Source organism: Geotrypetes seraphini, chromosome 14 (genome assembly GCF_902459505.1).
Source record: "Geotrypetes seraphini chromosome 14, aGeoSer1.1, whole genome shotgun sequence".
Taxonomy (NCBI): Eukaryota; Metazoa; Chordata; class Amphibia; order Gymnophiona; family Dermophiidae; genus Geotrypetes; species Geotrypetes seraphini.
In genome coordinates this window covers 69,477,909-69,496,664 of record NC_047097.1, presented here as the reverse complement: position 1 = coordinate 69,496,664, position 18,756 = coordinate 69,477,909, and the positions used below count along the sequence as shown (strand labels likewise).

Sequence of the window (18,756 nt, the reverse complement as noted above, 5' to 3'; positions counted from 1 at the left end):
ATTACCTTGGAGGACAGGGTAAAAGAGGACAAATGTGATAGAGACATTTAAATATCTCTAAGATATGAATTATTCAGTCAGGCTTTCCCCCCCCCAAAAAAAAAAAAAAAAAATGAAAGGAGACTCTAAATGTGGGGGAGGGGGGTATTAGGATGAGGTTGCAAGGGGCAGACTTTGGAGTAATTTAATGAATTATCTCTTTACAGGAAAGGTACAGAATATGTAGAACAGCCTTCCAGCACAGGCAATAACGAGAACAGGACGAGAATTCAAGGTAGGATGAGTTGTGGAGCCTGGGCTGCTGAGTTAGACGGGCAGATTGGTGATGGGCCCTTATTCCCCCTTCATTTTCTAAAAATAAGTAGACGTGATAGTATATTACTTATAGTCTCTCACTCTATTAATCTGAAGAAGACAACTTTTCCTCTTTAAGAAGTAGCACACTTCTGAAACAGTAAATACACTGCGTGGCAGCCATTATTTATGCCTTCCTGCGTACATGGCAAGGTGAAAATAATAGAATAAGCATCATACACTTCATTATGATATCGGTTTACACTTCCAGGGTACAGAAAAGAGGCCATTTCATCAAGCTAATTGCCTGAAAGTAAAAGAGAGAGAACTTTAGCTATTAGTCTATTAAGGGGCTTTTTTCTTAATCACAAATAGGGTCTGTGTGTCCCCAGGGGGATGTGTATTCTAATTTACAATTGAACTACGGATCAGAGCAATCAATCTTGTTGCAGTACTTTTGCAGTGTAATTGCTGCAACGCAGCGACTGAAAAGACGGGGGCCGGGGCCAAGCTGCAGCGGGAGGTGGAGATATTTACCAGGCGCTGGCTCCGGGTGGGAGGGGGCAAGGCACTGCTGACATGAATATGCAATGCGGGCTCATTAGTGGGCCAGGGCTGCTGTGACGAATGGCATTATCCCAGACTGGTGCAGTCTAAACATGAATTTTTATAATGACCCATTTTTCATGACCTGTCAACAGACTCCGTCTTGAGCGCAGCCCGACGGAACTTTCTGCCAGCTCACACACCTTCACTAATGTGACTTTGGAATCTGTTCTATTGTTCGTGCCAAATTGTATCGATTTGGTATTCATCCTTAGCAAACACTTATGAGCAGGGACATGTATTTTGGATGCATGGTAGCACAGACTTTAAATCTAAAGGGCCTGAAGCACTGCTATTAATTAAATCATGAAATTTAATGTAAGTTCTTTTGGCAGTATTAGACCTAAGCAAACCTCTCATTGCTTTGAAAACAGCCTTTACATTTTTAAATGTTGCTGCCTTGTGGGGATGATTCCACAACAGAACGGAGTCAATATTTAAAGGGATTTAACCAGCCAGAAATGGATCCTGGCTGGACAAATCGCTTGTTCAGGGCTAACAGGTCATATTCAGTGGCAGTTAACTGGATAATGCTGCTGAAAATGTCCAGTTAGCGACTGGCAGTAGTATAGTCAGGGGGAGGTGGTCCACCCGGTGGTGGTGCCGGCAACCCACCCCCACACACACACACACACTACCCCAACCTGCCGCTCACATCAGTGTTGGCTGTTCCACTGATGTCATTTGCTGTAACCGCACCGAGGATGTGACATCAGAGGAAGAGCCGACGCTGGCGTGAGCAGCGGGTTGGGGTTCTTGTTCATGAGGTAGAAGGGAAGGGGCACTTGCGTGTGACGGGGGGGTTGCAGGTGGGGAGGGAGCATACATGAGTGTGGGGGGAGGGGCACCATTGCCCTGGACGCTTCTCACCCTCACTATGCCACTGATTCCTTGGGCAGAGTTAGCACTTGGCCAGTTAGGTGCCAAAAGTTGCGCAGTGAGGAAGGTAGGTGCCTGGGGCAGTGGCCGTGCCATGTGCCATGTCTTTCTCTTTAGCAGACTATGGACTTTTCCTCCAGGAACTCATGGGCTGAAAAAAGCACAATTTAACCAGGCAGGAGCCTCTTCTACCTGGTTATGACTAATGTTATTGCCGGCTCTGTAGACCTGGAAATTCAATGCTCAGATGTGGCCCGGAACTGAATTTCTGGGGATAATTCTGGTGGCAGTTAGAAAAATGCTGACCACCATAGGGTGATAATTGGGCCACATATTTATAATAGAGGCCCAGACAGCAGCAATGCTCTAAATCAATGTCCTACAGATCTGCAAAGAAACCGATGCAGATAGGAGCAGATCCAGATGCGATATGCAATACCCAATGTGGACCAGGTTTTGCCCACGCAGGAACACTGATTGCTGCGGCTGTTTCTAACAGCTTGAGCTTGGCTGAGATTTTAGCTGAAATGTGTAGCCTACCAATTCAGTTGGGAGCTCCAGAACTAATATTCCCCTTTTTGGTGCTCTGAAACTCCTGAGGCAGCCCTTGCATGCGCAAAACATGGCCCTTAGAGCTCATGCCTAAATGCCGGAGGCCAATTGTGGAAATTCTAGTATTCCATAAGATATGTTGTGTGTGGACTCCACCCAGACTCTACCTATGCATCTACCCTATTTATCAAATACACACTATGAGGTAGGTTCAGTAAATGGAACCTAAAGATAGGCACCGAGACCAGTGGCATAGTAAGGGGTGCAGAGGGTGCGGTCCCGCCCCGGGCACAGACTTCCTAAGGGTGAAGCGGCACCCCTCCTCCCATACGCCACCTCTCCACTCGCTTCCTTGCTCCTCGCCCACTCGCTCGCTCCCTCCCCGCCTGCCCGCTCCCCGCCCACTTGCTCACTCCCCGCACGCACCCTTTGCCTTCCCCATACCTTTTTGGTGCTTTCTCTGACATCACTTCATATTTCTATCTTTCGATTAGTTTACATGCACAAGGGACCTTATTCTATAACTCCATGTCTTATTGCACATTTTTGGGCACCATTTTAAGAATCAAGGTGTATGTAAGATAAGTGTGTAAATACCGACTGGTACTTAGGCAGAATAATGGTATTTCTATGTGTTTGTGCAGTTTAGTGTCATCTGCAGATTTAATCACCTCACTCGTCGTTCCAATTTCCAGATCATTTATAAAGAAGTTAAATAGCACTGGTCCCAATACAGACCCCTGAGGCACTCCACTGTTTACTCTCCTCCTCCTCCTGCATTTGGGAGAGATGTTGTTGTTTTTTACATGTCTGTATTTTAGTTGTTTAGTTGAATATCGGGCAGAATCTGTGTTCAAAAACTCCCCCTTGTATACATCACACTTTCATTGTTCGTAGCCTATTTGTACCTCACTAGGCGTGGACAAACACTCGTCACACTTTCAGACAGAAATATCTCTCCATAGTCAAAAGCAGACCCTAAAATGTTGCTAACAAACATTTTGCAAAAGTCTATTGATATAAAATTATGGCTAACAGTGAGTCTGGAATGAGTCTGCTGTTTTGAAGGAAACTGGTATATAATGAATGAGACTGGACCTTGATCCCTGCTGCCATTTGATATATATTTTATTCTTTTGTGTAAGAGGCAGAACAATGGGGGAAAAAGAAGAGATTATTTCAGCAGATGATAGATACGACTTTGAAAACCTACAGGAAAAGTAGATTGTTGAACTACAAGATAGGCACCAGTTTATCAGGGATTAATGTGATCAGGAACTCACAGGGTCTTAGTTCCTGTATGTGCTTTAGAGCACATCCAGGGTTTCCCTTTAAAGAAAGATTTTGGTAAGTATAAAAGGAAACAGGATTAAGATCATGTAACAAAGGATGAAACAGAAAAAAACAACTAGAAATAAGTAGTGGAAACATATACAGGGAAAGATGGCCTTAGCTTTTATTTTGGGTTCTTACCTTTCACTTTGTCTTCCTGGGCGTTTTCTTACTCCCACCTATGCAATGGGAATTTCCCTGCAGTTTGAATGTAATGCTGATATCCAAGGGATACTGTTTGAACAGCATCACAGACAGCATGCTTCACCGAACTTCTCTCTGGCCGCTGGAGAACCCAAAAATCAACTGGTCGATGTTGAGCTGGGAGTGGTCAGCTTTTCTGTTAACACGGATTGCTGCTGGCTAACTCGGAGGCCCCTTTTACTAAGATATAATAAGCGCTGGTGTGTGCTTGACACAGCGTAAGACGGCTTATGGTGGGACACACTCAGGTGTCCTGTGGTACATTTGAAATTTGTGAATAACTTTCTTTTTTTTTTAATTTCTTTATTCTTTTTCAAACTTACGTCAAGTGCACAAAAAGAACAACATGAAATACTATCGTACAACACTTGAACATCATACATTATATTCTTAATATGTAAATTAATTAAAAACCCTCCCCCCTCCCATCTTTCTATACAATCATTAAAACTATCATATTCCTTCAAAATTTCAATTTCGCTACATCTTATCTTCCAATCCCCCCACCCCCCTATGTATATTATCAAAGAAAAATGATGCCTATTCACTACAAAAATCAACCATCAGTCTCCATATCTTTAAAAAAATTTTATAACTTCCTTTCTGCATTGCAATTGCTCTTTCCATCTTGTAAATATGACACAGGGAATTCCACCAAAACGTATAATTGAGATTACTATAATTTTTCCAGTTGTTAGTAATATGTGAATAACTTTCTGCTGGAGTTTTTATAAAGTCCAAAGTTTGGGTGAACCAGCACCAGGGGGGAGAAAAACTGAGGCAGACGAGGTGACGAGGGTGGCATTCAAGATGTTGGGGCTGACGCACAAAATCATTCATCTCTTGGAACTGCAATATCTAGTGGCCAGACTATGTTACCGTACACCAGCCCGCGCCTTGCGCTCGAGCCAAGAATACGTGCTGAAAAGACCCTCCTTCAGAGACATCAAATACAAAAGCGTCAGGACAAGAATGTTCTCAGTGATGGCTCCAAGATGGTGGAACGCCCTTCCGAAGGAATTAAAACTAGAAAAGGACACTGGAAAGTTCCAGAAAGGGATAAAGACCATGTTATTCAAAGACTACTGTAACTAGGGCTACCAGATGTCCGGATTTACCCAGACATGTCTGGGTTTCTGGACAGCTTCTTGTTTGGGACCGCATCGGGAGGGCATCCACGCTTGCACGCATGCAACGCACATGCACGGGTGACGCCATCGCATTGCATTCTCACATGAGCGGATGGCCTCCCTCCTGATGAGAACAGGTTGAGCGGGGCTGGGGGGGGCATGATGTGGGCGTAACAGGGAGGAACTGGGAGTGCCTGGGGGTGGGGCTTTGGGTCCGGATTTTAGTCAACTAAAATCTGGTAACCCTAACTTTAATATGCAACATAGAGGAGATAGCTGTCTGGTCCGCACTAAGAAAACAATAGGGTGAACACAGTAGAGATACCCAGAACTGCTGAGGATATGATAATCAAAGTCCAGATAACTAGAATTGTCAGGATGTCAGTAAATCTAAGATGACAGAACAACCAAAAAAAAAATCCAACAGAACCACAGTAAAATATCAAAACGAAGAGCAGTGATGATGTACAGGACATCAAGTCTTTAATAAACAATCATAAAAAATGGTTCCAAAAGGACTGATAAGACCGAACCTGCCACGGTCCGTGTTTCGAAGAAACACTCCTTCCTCAGGGGTCCTAGCAAGTATCAGAACAAGAGAACCTGATGGATAACAACAGTGGAGAGCCGTTAGTAAACTGTTCTATCTTCATTTTTTATGATTGTTTATTAAAGACTTGTACATCGTCATTGCCTAGAACAGAAAACAGGTATTATGTGTGCAAATAAATAGGATTTAGTATGAACATAGTACACGATCCTAGTATTATATGTGTTTATACAGTATGTAGGATGACTGACTATGCTATAAATGTGCCTGTACTGAAAACCATCTCAGAAACGCTATCTGTGCATTGTAACGCCTTTACAGAAGCTCATGTAAACTGCTCTGAATTGACCCCCAGTCATCAGTAGCGAAATAGAAGCCTTCAATAAACGATAAACTTCAGTGTGATGTTAAATTTGCACTTTTAAGCTGCTATACCGTTCAACTAGCGTTTATCTAGTGCTTTTAAAAGGCAACGCTTTCATATTCGTGCAAATTATGCTTTACATTTGACTTACCTCAATATTGGCAAACAGAGCTCGGTCTATTTTGTAACCAGGACGTGTTTATGCCCACTTCCAGATTTCTTTCCTAAAGCTTCCAATGAAATTTTCAGTCATTAGTGAGTTAATAAAAATCTCAAAGCCATCAAGGGGTAGATAAGGGGAGAAGAAAGAAGAGCATTGTGCTCCTAACGACAGGCTCCCCGCTGCCCCTAAGATGTCATGGGTCAGCCATGTTAAGAATGTGTGCGCCCAATCATCTGCTGATTTTTATCAGCAAGGCCTCAAGCAGAATCCGACACGGGCCAGTTTGTGAGCTACAATGAATAAACAATGACTTCTTGGACTGTAGGCGGCTGTATGATAGAGCGAGGGGGGGTTATGTATACTAAAACTTGATGACATTAGCAATCAATATATCAATTACTGGACAATTTATTGGACGAGGAATGCACATGTCTTGAGCCTTTGTATGCTTTGAACATACGACCAGCCGAGGAATCTCATCATAATGAAAATGATTAACTCTTTACACTCCTGAAAGCACGCCTCCTCTAAAGTGGATATATAAGATTGCTTTATGGTTTCTTTTTCTTTCAAAATTTGTGCAGTAAATTTCGTGGCCCAGGAAAGGCAGCAGAAAGACGAAATCTCCAGTTTTCATGATAAACATGCGATGGTATACCTGTCTACTTTATCATAACCAATTCTTTAGGACTTGCTTTTAAAATGAGATATGCAGAAGGACCACTGAAAAGTTCTCAGCCCACGCAAGGAGAGAATGATGCGGAGCCATGAAACTTACAAGTTATTCCACACTTCTCTTGACACTTTTCCTTTAAATGAGGCAAACGCATCTAGCAAATGGGCGCAAGTAGAGGGAAACCAAGCCATTGTGACATCACCGATGAGGTTGGCTCTTAGGCACTGGTGGAATGAGGCATTATGACATCACAATAGGAGTGGCCACTGGAAAGTTCTCAGCCCAAGCAAGAAGAGAATGATGCGGAGCCATGAAACTTACAAGTTATTGCACCCTGTTCATTTCATTTTGAGGACATGTCCAGGGGTCCAGACGGCTTTTCAAAACCCAGCACTTTGTCCGGGTTTTGAAAAGCTTTCCATGCAGGAGGGCATCCGTGCATGCGCGGAGATGACACGATGACATCATACATACGCGCATGTGCGCGTGACGTTATTGCGAATCATCCACGAAGGCGCAGATGTATTGCTCGATGAGAACAGGCAGAGGGGGATGGGGCTGGGGGCCGTGATGGGGTGGAAACAGGGCGTGATGGGGCAGGGATGGGTGGGACTAGGCAGACCTGCGTATAGGTCTAGGGGGGTCTGTATTTTCCAGACTACGGAGGCTCAATTCACATCAAAGGTAGGCCTGAAAAACCTTGGCCTACATTTCCAGTGCCTACCTTTGTCTTAGGAGCGATTCTGTAACCACATAATTGACATTCGATCAGCAGCCACTTTTAAAGAGGGTGAGCCGTAGACGTGTCTCCCAGGTACACACTTAGGCACTGATTTTATAAATATTCCTGGCCAATTAAATAGCAGCTGTTGAAAGAAAAAAAAAACCCCAAGAATATTCACAAGATATTGCTATAAAAGAAAGATATTTAGATTAACTTGAGAAAAGATATTTGGAGTACAGAGGAGGCAGCGCCGGAACTAACAAAGGCGCCCGAGCGTTTTTAGCGCCGGCCGTCGTGGTAATAGCTCCGACGCTTAGAGAGTTCCTATGAGCATCCGAGCTGTTACTGCCACGGCAGGCACTAAAAACGCTAGCACGCCTTTGTAAAGGAGGGGTAAATGATGCAGTGACTACCGCAGGGAAAGATGCGTGTAGCACCTCTCTCTTCCTCATACAGGAGTGCTGGAAGTGCCTGAAAAATATAGCACCCAAAGCCCTGGTCAGCCCACTTTACTTCTAGCCCTGCTAGGCGGAGTACCCACCACAGACAATGCCTTAACTCACTTAACTCTGCCCACCGAAATGCCCACCTGCAGTTGGACCGCTCTAGTCTTCATTGTTGGGTCAAAGCGAGAGGAAGAACTTTGTACGTTTTCTCATGGCAGATGAGGAAGACGTGTCTGAGAGAGTATGCAGTACGGCTAATTGTTTCTCCACCCAATGTTTGTTGTAACATTTCAAGAGTTTCATCATCGCTCTTTCCAAGTTTAACTCACAGACACGTCTTCCTCATCTGCCATGTCAAAAGGTACGAAGTTCTTCCTCTCGCTGTGACCCAACAATGAAGACTACGGCAGTCTAACTCCAGGTTCAGAAACGTGGACGTATGAACTTCACAAGAACCAGCTTGGCGTTGCCACAGCTACATCTTGGAAAGAAAAACAGAGGCAGTCAGCTCTTGTGTGGAAAAGCTGGTTTTAAAGGGTAATTGACCCCCTCGTTGGACTCCAACACCGCAAGCTGTTTTTGGTCATTATACCATCGCTTCCCCTAAGCCCAGGGGCAGGTCTGCGTTTGTAGCCCGCTCAGTTCTTCTTGAAAAGAAGGCTATTTTAACTGCTTGGCGGACTCCAGACCCACCATCCTACACCCGTTGGCGATCGCTCATGATTGTTCAAGCTTCATTGGAGCATCAGAATTTTGTGGACATTGACTGTCTACCAGGTAAACATTTTTGCCAAATCTGGGAGCCTTTTTGGATGGTGCTCACGCCTTATGCCCACAACAGAATATTGAATACTTGATACTCCATTGTTCTACGTTCTTGCTTGTTTTGCACAATTGGAATATGTGGTTTTGTGGGGGGGGGGGAGGGGGGAAGGGAGGGAAGGGGAAGGGGGGACTGGATTATATTTGCTATCTGGAGTTACAGCATAAGCTCTGTATTGTTCTATTTTTGTTATAAACTTTAATAAAAATATATAAACAAAAAAAAGGGTAATTGACCCCAATCCTATAAACTGCTGTGCTTATCTTATGACATATCCTAATGACTAATGGGATCTCATCTCTTAGCAGGGGCAGAACTGGAGTTGGTGGCACCTGCCCCTGCAAATATTGGCTGGCACCCCCTTCAGGTTTACTGCTGCTACTGCTGTTATCCCTTCCCCCCAGGCTCTCTGTTGCTGCTGACACAACCTTATCTCAGCGCTGCTGTGAGTAGGGTTACCAGATAGACGGATTTACCCGGACATATCCTCTTTTTAGGGGACTGTTAGGGCATCCAGACTGCTTTACAAAACCCAGCACTTTGTCCGGGCTATGAAAAGCTTTAGGTTGGGACTGTGCTTCCAGCTCGGGCATCAGCGCATATGCCACGTCATTGCGTTATCTATGTGCATTTGCAGATGCCCTCTTGACGCAACTCCGAGCACGAGAAGAGGTTGGGGGCAGGGCTGGGGCAGAACAGGGCATGACTTCAGCGGAACAGGGCAGGGCTGGGCAGAACTGGGCAGGCCTCAGGGCGGGGCCATGGGTCTGGATTTTACGATAGTGAAATCTGGTAACCCTAGCTGTGAGGCCTTTCTTCACAGGCCCACACTTTATCGCTGCTGGGTGCTTCTCACTCTGCTGATTTCCTGACCGAAGGGGTAGGGCATATAGTGCTGGAGTGTGGTCCTGGTATTGCTGTAAGCAAGATAAGCCCCTCCCCTTCCCCAAATGTCAGCACACGTATGTTGTTTCCTGTGTTTTACCAGCCCTATCTCTTAGACTGCTTCACCATTGAGAAGCCGTGGCTACGCATCCTTAATTAGTCTTATGCAGTTTCTGTTGCAACGACTGGAGTGGAAAACTTTTATTTTTAATTTCTGCAAGTCCTCTTGCCTTCTTGCTGTGGAAGAGTAGCCTGGTGGCTAGGCCAGGGTGCAACAAGCAGGATTCAAATTCTACTGCCCCCATTAGAGGCTCCAGGCAGAAACGTAGCTTGCGACCTTTCTGGAGATAGAGAAATGCCTACTATATCTGAACGTAACACCAAGGCATGAGCTAAATCCAAACCATTGTACAGCGCCATGTCAGGCTTTTGTGGAGTTCATGTTTTCAATCGTCGTGATCTTGAACAGATGCTTCCCAGGTGTTAATGTCAGGATCAAGAAACTTAAGGTATTGGTTTCAGACACACTTGAACTTTATGTCTGGATGATCGATTGGCCTTTTTGCCAGAGGCTATCTTTCCATATAATATGGGAATGTTGTTATTGTCCATATAACACATGTGCTTGAGCCGTTGGAAGCGTCTATGTGTAAGCAGATTGAAGACAACTGGAGTAGAGTAATTTTACAAAAAAGGTCTCAGCTTTGGGCCAATAGGGAAAAAGAAGCAAGTTCAGAAAAATTTCAGGTCAGCGACACCAGGTTCCAGGTCAGTGACTGGGTATGATTCGGCAGAAGATCACCGCTATCCTTTGGGGTTTGTGTTTGATCCCTTCTTAATAACATATGGCATGTGAAGGCCAAAATCTGCTCGGCAACGATTTGACCATTGGGTAGAGCTGCACATGCAAAATGTCTAACCCAGGGGTGTCCAACCTGTGGCCCGAGGGCTGCATGTGGCCCTGTGAAGTATTTTGCGTGGCCCTGTTTACCGTCTTGCCAGCTCCCTCCTCTGTCTTGCTGCAGCATTTGCACGTTTACGTGGTCCCAGAAACATTTTTTTCGGCCAATGCAGCCGTCGTCACTGATGCGGGCATGCTGCTCGCGTCGGAGAAGTTAGAAAGGTACAGTGAACAAGAAGAGGCGTGCGCATGCACAGTGCCTGGGGGGGGGAAGGGAAGAGGGTGGGGGAGGGGCACCCATCGCCCCAGCACCTCTCACCCTCGCTCACCTCTCACCTCGCTCACCCTCGCTCGCCTCTCACCCGATTCCGTTTGCTGCTCGCATCCCCTTCCCTTCCCCCATACCTCTAGTTGAAGTTATTGCTTGCTGCGGCCAACAACGTGCTTCTCGCGACCCCCATTGGCCAGTAGGAAAAAGGAGGTACTGATGCCCCTGTATAAGGACTTTGGTGAAACCTCATTTAGAATATTGTATACAATTCTGGAGGCCGCACCATCAAAAAAATATAAAAAGGATGGAGTTGGTCCAGAGGAAGGCTACTAAAATGGTGCGTGGTCTTCGTCATAAGGCGTATGGGGACAGACTTAAAGATCTCAATCTGAATACTTTGGAGGAAAGGCGGGAGAGGGGAGATACGATAGAGACGTTTAAATACCTATGTAATGTAAATGTGCATGAATCAAGTCTCATTTGAAAGGAAACTCTGGAATGAGATGGCATAGGGTGAAGAGGTGACGGGCTCAGGAGTAATCTAAGGAAATACTTTTTTACAGAAAGGGTGGTAGATGCATGGAACAGTCTCCCCGAAGAGGTGGTGGAGACAGAGACTGTGTCTGAATTCAAGAAAGCCTGGGATAGGTACGTGGGATCTCTTAGAGGAAGAGATAATGGCTACTGCGGATGGGCAGACTGGATGGGCCATTTGGCCTATATCTGCCATCATGTTTCTATGTATAATAGGTGCCCTGTTTCAGCATTACCCTTTTAAGGTAGGCAGTTTTAAGAACAGCCTACATCCACCTATTTTCATGTAAGAATTGATTTGAAGATTACCTTTCTTCCCTATTCCACCCCCCCCCCCACCCCACCCCCACACACACTTTTTACGAAGTTGCGTTTGGCCTTTTTATTGCCAGCCACGGCGGTATTAGCTCTGACGCAGCTGGTGATTAAAAAACACTAACATGGCTTCATAAAAGGGGGCCTATATGATAACAGGTTCATAGACAAAAGCGCGCGACGACAAAGGCGCGACGACAACCCAGCGCAGACAACTGAGCGCAAGGCTAAAGCGCGCCGAAGAAAAACAGTATTTTAAGGGGCTCCGACGGGGGGGTGTTGGTGGGGAACCCCCCCCCCCCACACACTTTACTTAATAGAGATCGCGCCAGCGTTGCGGGGGGTTTGGGGGGTTGTAACCCCCCTCATTTACTGGAAACTTAACTTTTTCCCTCTTTTTTAGGGAAAAAGTAAAGTTTTCAGTATAATGTGGGGGGTTTACAATCCTCCAAACCCCCCACAACGCCGGTGCGATCTCTGTTAAGTAAAGTGGGGGGTTCCCCCCCACACCCCCCGTCGGAGCCCTTTAAAATACTGTTTTTCTTCGGCGCGCTTTCGCCTTGCACTCAGTTGTCTGCGCTGGGTTGTCGTCACGCGCTTTTGACCTGTTGCCATGATAACATAAGATGGCCTTTGACATACATTTCTTAACAGTTAATGTTTCTTATTATTCTTCCATAATAAGGTATCTTATTATGGAAGAATTTGATTGCGATATATTTTGGGAAAGTTATTACTTTCTCAGAACTGAGACTTGTTAAGAGGAGGTTAGAACCTTGATATAGGGGTTTGCTTATTTTATATGCCACATGTCCTACAATTCTTTGCTTGTTACAAATGATTTGGGTACTCCAGCATTTTTTTCCCTCTCTGTCCTGGCGGGCTCCCACTCTATCTAACGCACCTGGGGGATTGAGGACTTGCTCAGAGTCACAAGGAGCAGTGTGGGATTCGAACCCACAACCTCAGAGTGCGGAGGCTGTAGCTCTAACCACTGCACCACCCACCCAAATAAAGACTCAACCTATTATCAGTTGTTTGAAGGAAGGAACCGTATATGCTGGGAGGAGAGAAGCTGATATGCACGGACGGGGAGAGGGACCTTGGGGTGATAGTGTCCGAAGATCTAAAGGCGAAAAAACAGTGTGACAAGGCAGTGGCTGCTGCCAGAAGGATTCTGGGCTGTATAAAGAGAGGCGTAGTCAGTAGAAGGAAGAAGGTGTTGATGCCCCTGTACAGGTCATTGGTGAGGCCCCACTTGGAGTATTGTGTTCAGTTTTGGAGACCGTATCTGGCGAAAGACGTAAGAAGACTTGAGGCGGTCCAGAGGAGGGTGACAAAAATGATAGGAGGCTTGCGCCAGAAGACGTATGAGGAGAGACTGGAAGCCCTGAATATGTATACCCTAGAGGAAAGGAGAGACAGGGGAGATATGATTCAGACGTTCAAATACTTAAAGGGTATTAATGTAGAACAAAATCTTTTCCAGAGAAAGGAAAATGGTAAAACCAGAGGACATAATTTGAGGTTGAGGGGTGGTAGATTCAGGGGCAATGTTAGGAAATTCTACTTTACGGAGAGGGTGGTGGATGCCTGGAATGCGCTCCCGAGCGAGGTGGTGGAGAGTAAAACTGTGACTGAGTTCAAAGAAGCGTGGGATGAACACAGAAGATTTAGACTCAGGAAATAATATTAAATATTGAACTAGGCCAGTTACTGGGCAGACTTGCACGGTCTGTGTCTGTGTATGGCCGTTTGGTGGAGGATGGGCAGGGGAGGGCTTCAATGGCTGGGAGAGTGTAGATGGGCTGGAGTAAGTCTTAACAGAGATTTCGGCAGGTGGAACCCAAGCACAGTACCGGGTAAAGCTTTGGATTCTTGCCCAGAAATAGCTAAGAAGAAAAAAAAAAAAAAAAATTTTAAATTGAATCAGGTTGGGCAGACTGGATGGACCATTCGGGTCTTTATCTGCCGTCATCTACAATGTTACTATGTTACTATGTTTGCATTCTTGTTTTAGGAGGGGAGCTGTCGAGTTCAAAGCTGGTCAAGAGTGCTGGGAAGTAGAGCAAAGAGATAGGCAATCTTCAGGAGTTAAGCACCTATAAAATTTCATGTCTCAGGACTTTAAATAAACAGAGAAATTAAAAGAGCCGACTTGCTAAGCGTCAGTTGGCTAACGTCTACCTTTTACAATAGACAGTTGTTCACTTTCAAACCCCGCTGTCATGCAAACACACTTAAAGTTCCCTCCACTGGATATAATAGACAAAAGATGATGCACAGATGGATCCATTAAAATAGGCATGTATTATAACTAAGAACAGAACTTTTCGAAAACATCCTAGCAGGAAGTTGTATTAATCAAGCCAGAGCATTGGACGCTACGAGTCCCAACATATCTTTGAGTTTTTAGTATTTGGAAATATGCTGGTTGGATTAGTGCAGCTCAAAGGAAGTAGTAATTACTCAAGTCCCCTCCCCATCACATTGCAGACATGTGCACATCATAGGGAGAGTTTTGTTGCTCCAGATGTATTTCTGGTGTGAGTTTGTGTTTAAATTTCCATCCTTACAACGGATAATGTCAGGATTTGCCACTGCTCTTACTGGTAAGGCACAGAGGTAAACACACTGCAATAGGCATCCTTGCAACACAGAATGACTGTTGTTTGCAATGCACACTATTTGCATACTGGGATGGATTCAGTAAATAGCACTCAAATTTTGAGGCTAGAAAAAATTGCGCCAAATGGTATCTTTATCAGATGTTCTGGGATCGATGCCTTGCTGAGAATCGCATGCAGCGCTCAACTTTGGGCATGAGCTACACACCATCTGAAACAAGGGGTACATCTCGGACCACGAGCTGGGAGAGGATCTGCGTTACTCTATAACACTGTGTGCATTTTATGGGAACGCCCCCTGACCTGCCCTTGCCCCTCCCATGGCCACGCCCACTTTGCAGATCCATGCAGAAACACTGAGGATAGGGTTACCAGATGTCTGGATTTACCCCTTTTGAGGACATGTCCGGGGGTCCGGACGGCTTTTCAAAGCCCGGCACTTTGGCAAAGAGGGTGAGGGAGGGGCGCTGCCACTCTCACTACACCACTGGTGCCATATATAGAATTCCCCACTAGAATGCTCTTTCCTTAAAGAGTTTACACCATCTCCCTAATTCTATAAGGTGGTGCATCTAAATCTATGCTTAGGGGTAAATTCTATATATTAAATTTAATGTAGTGTCTTATATACTGCTAAATCTCCCAAAGAATAAAGTGAGGTTTACAAAACAACTAAATTGACTTAAGTATATGACGCCTATAAAAAACAATGCCGAAAAAAGCAGTTTGTAGAATAACGCTTATGCCCGGGAATCACACCTAACTTTAAGCGTGGCCAATTGCACCAATGAAAGCATGGCACAAATGCCCTTATGCTATAACTGCGTGCATAACCTAGAGAAATGCCCCCAATCCACCAATGAGCTGCCCATTTCCTTGCCCCTCTGTTTTAACTCTTGTAACATTTAGGTGGGACTCGTGCGCCTAAATTTACATGCATAACTTGTGACTGATTCTAATAATTGTTTGTTAAAATGCAAGTTCCTGGTACTAATTAGCTTGTAATTCAATTAAATTGCATGTGCCAATCAGGTAGATGTCCAAATATGAGGTCAACTAGCAACAATTGGCACCTATTAGCATAAGAATAGCCTTACTGGTTCAAACCAATGGTTCATCTGGCCCAGTATCCTCTTTCTAACAGTGGCCAATCCAAGTCCCAAGTACCTGGCAGAAACCCAAATATTAGCAATATTCCATGCAGAACCCCAAAGAGAAGCAAGATTCTAGGCAGAATCTCAAAGAGAATCAACATTCTAGGGCTGAGATTGTGATGTCATAATGCTTCATTCCACCAATGCCTAAGAGCCAACCTCATCAGTGATGTCACAATGCCTATGAGACAACCTCATCAGTGATGTCACGTAAGAACATAAGAATAGCCATACTGGGTCAGACCAATGGTCCATCTAGCTCAGTATCCTGTTTCCAACAGTGGCCAATCCGGGTCCCAATTACCTGGCGGACACCCACATAGTAAGAACATAAGCAATGCCTCCATCGTGCCCAGCAGTTCGCACACACGGCAGCCCAACAGGTCCAGGACCTGTGCAGTAATCCTCTATCTATACCCCTCTATCCCCTTTTCCAGCAGGAAATTGTCCAATCCTTTCTTGAACCCCAGTACCGTACGCTGCCCTATTACGCTCTCTGGAAGCGCATTCCAGGTGTCCACCACACGTTGGGTAAAGAAGAACTTCCTAGCATTCGTTTTGAATCTGTCCCCTTTCAACTTTTCCAAATGCCCTCTTGTTCTTTTATTTTTCGAAAGTTCCAGAGCTGAGATTGTGATGTCATAATGCCTCATTCCACCAATGCCTAAGAGCCAACTTCATCAATGATGTCACAATAGCTTGATTGTCCTATACTTGTCTCATATAAGTAGACACCCAGGATGGTATGAATAACATAAAGAAAGACCTGGAGAAGCTTGAAAGACCTGGGGAATTTTGAAGAATGGTCTGAAATTTGGTAGCTAAAATTTAATGTTAAGAAATGCAAGGTCATACATTTGGGCTGCAAAAACCCGAGGGAATTGTACAGTTTAGGGGATGAAGAATTCAAATGCATGACAGAAGAGTAGAACTTGGGTGTGATTGATGTGATGATCTTGAGATGGATGGCAGAGCCTATGGGAGACTTTTACAGGTTGTGAGACCTAGTCCTGCGTTTTGCTGGAGTTGCTGAAGTCACGGGCTTGTGCAAACTGGTTTCAGTTCAGATGCTGAGATGCTAATGTGTGGCATGTGAGTGTGTAGATTTCTTGCTGTGAAATCTCCCATGGACACTAACCAGTGCTGGAAAGACAATGAACAGTGCTGAAAGGAAAATGCAAGTCAGCAAAAACACTCCATCCAGGAACCTAAGAACTGATAACGTGATGCTGTACCCGTGTGAAGAATGGAAACTTCAAGAAGAAGAAAGTTCTAGAAGCTATGGAGGCGTGGACTAGGAGAGGGAGTTAGATAGGCATTTGGTTTATCCAATAGGGTGGTACATAATAGCCAGGGGAAGGTCTTACTAGAAAGAGATACTTTCTGTATAAAATCCCCATGCTCTGGCAGTCTCTTTAGAGAAACTACGCCATGCTTACAGAAAGATGCTGGCACTCTTTGTATGAGGTTTTTTCTCTCCATTGTATATGTCCAAACTGATTTATTTCTGATTTGACAAATGCAGCTATAATACTAATTACTAGAATAAAAAGTTATTTGCTTTGGAATATACAATGTAATCTTTTGGGAGTTTTTATTTTTATTTTTGTTTTTTTTATTATCACATCGGGCCTGAGGTAAAGTATTGAAGCCTTTTACTTCAATCTTAAGGTGGCCAAACATGTTAAAAAGGTGACAGTGAAAGATAGAATGCTAGGGTGCATAGGGTGAGGTACGACCAGTAGGAAAAAGGAGGTATTGATGCCCTGTATAAGACTCTGGTGAGAGCTCATTTAGAATTATTGTGTACAATTCTGGAGGCCGCACCTTCAAAAAGATATAAAAAGGATGGACTTGGTCCAGAGGAAGGCTACTAAAATGGTGTGTGGTCTTCGTATGGGGACAGACTTAAAAATCTCAATCTGTATATTTTAGAGGAATGGCAGGAGAGAGGAGATATGATCGAGATGTTTAAATACCTACATGGCATAAATGCGCATGGGTCGAGTCTCTTTTATTTAAAAGGATGCTCTAGAATGAGAGGACATAGGATGAAGCTAAGAGGTGAAAGGCTCCAGAGTAATCTAAGGAATACTTTTTTACAGAAAGGGTGGTAGATGCGTGTCTGAATTCAAGAAGGCATGGGATAGGCATATGGGATCTCATAAAGAGAGGAAGAGATAATGGTTGCTGTGGATGGGCAGACTGGATGGGCCATTTGGCCTTTATCTGCCATCATGTTTCTATGTTTCTATATGAATAGCCATACTGAGTCAAACCAATGGTCCATCTAGCCCAGTTTCCTGTTTCCAACAGAGGCCAATCCAGGTCACAGGACCTGGTAGAAAACCAAATAGTAGCAACATTCCATGCAGAATTCCAGAGAGTAGCAAGATTCCAGGTAGAATCTCAATCAGTAACAAGATTCCATGTAGAATTCCAAAGAGTAGCAAGATTCCATGCTAATGTTCCCAGGGCAAGCAGTGGTATCCCTCATGTTTGTCTCAATAGCAGACTATGGACCTTTTCTCCAGGAGCTTGTCCAAACCTTTTTTCAACCCAGCTACACTAACTACTGCAACCATATCCTCTGGCAATGACTTATAGAGCTTAACTATTCTTTGAGTTAAAAAAAATCTTCCTATTTGTTTTTAAGGTATATTTCCATGTAATTTCATTGAGTGTCTTCTGTTTTTTGTACTTTTTGAAAAGGAGAAAAATTAATTCACTCTTACCCATTCTACACTACTCAGGATCTTGTAGGGGACACTCAATGAAGTTACAGAGAAATACTTTTAATACCAATAGGAGGAAATTTTTTTTCACTCAGAGAATAGTTAAGCGCTGGATTGCATTGCCAGAGGTTGTGGTAAGAACAGATAGCGTAGCTGGTTTTAAAAAAGGTTTGGACAATTTCCTGGAGGAAAAGTCCATAGTCTGTTATTGAGAAAGACAAGGGGGAAGCCACTGCTTGCGCTGGATCAGTAGCATGGAATGTTGCTACTCTTTGGGGTTCCGGAATCTTGCTCTTCTTTGAGATTCTGCCTGGAATCTTGAGACTCTTTGGGGTTCTAGAATCTTTTGTTATTCTTTGGGATTCTGGAATGTTGCTACTCTTTGGGGTTCCGGAATCTTGCTATTTTTTGAGATTCTGCCTGGAATCTTGAGACTCTTTGGGGTTCTAGAATCTTTTGTTATTCTTTGGGATTCTGGAATGTTGCTACTCTTTGGGTTTTGGCCAGGTACTAGGGACCTGGATTGACCACCGTGAGAAAGGGCTACTGGGCTTGATGGACCATTGGTCTGACCCAGTCCCTCCTCAGCCA

General features: G+C 44.5%; 1 long non-coding RNA gene across 2 annotated transcripts in view; it reads left to right on the top strand.

Annotated features, from left to right (window-relative positions):
- LOC117348490 overlaps positions 1–18,756 on the top strand; it is an 85,023-nt gene that overhangs the window by 54,018 nt on the left and 12,249 nt on the right. For both annotated transcript variants that reach the window (XR_004537000.1, XR_004537001.1), the window contains exon 5: positions 207–274. This is a non-coding gene — a long non-coding RNA (uncharacterized LOC117348490). The remainder of the gene's footprint in view (positions 1–206; positions 275–18,756) is intronic.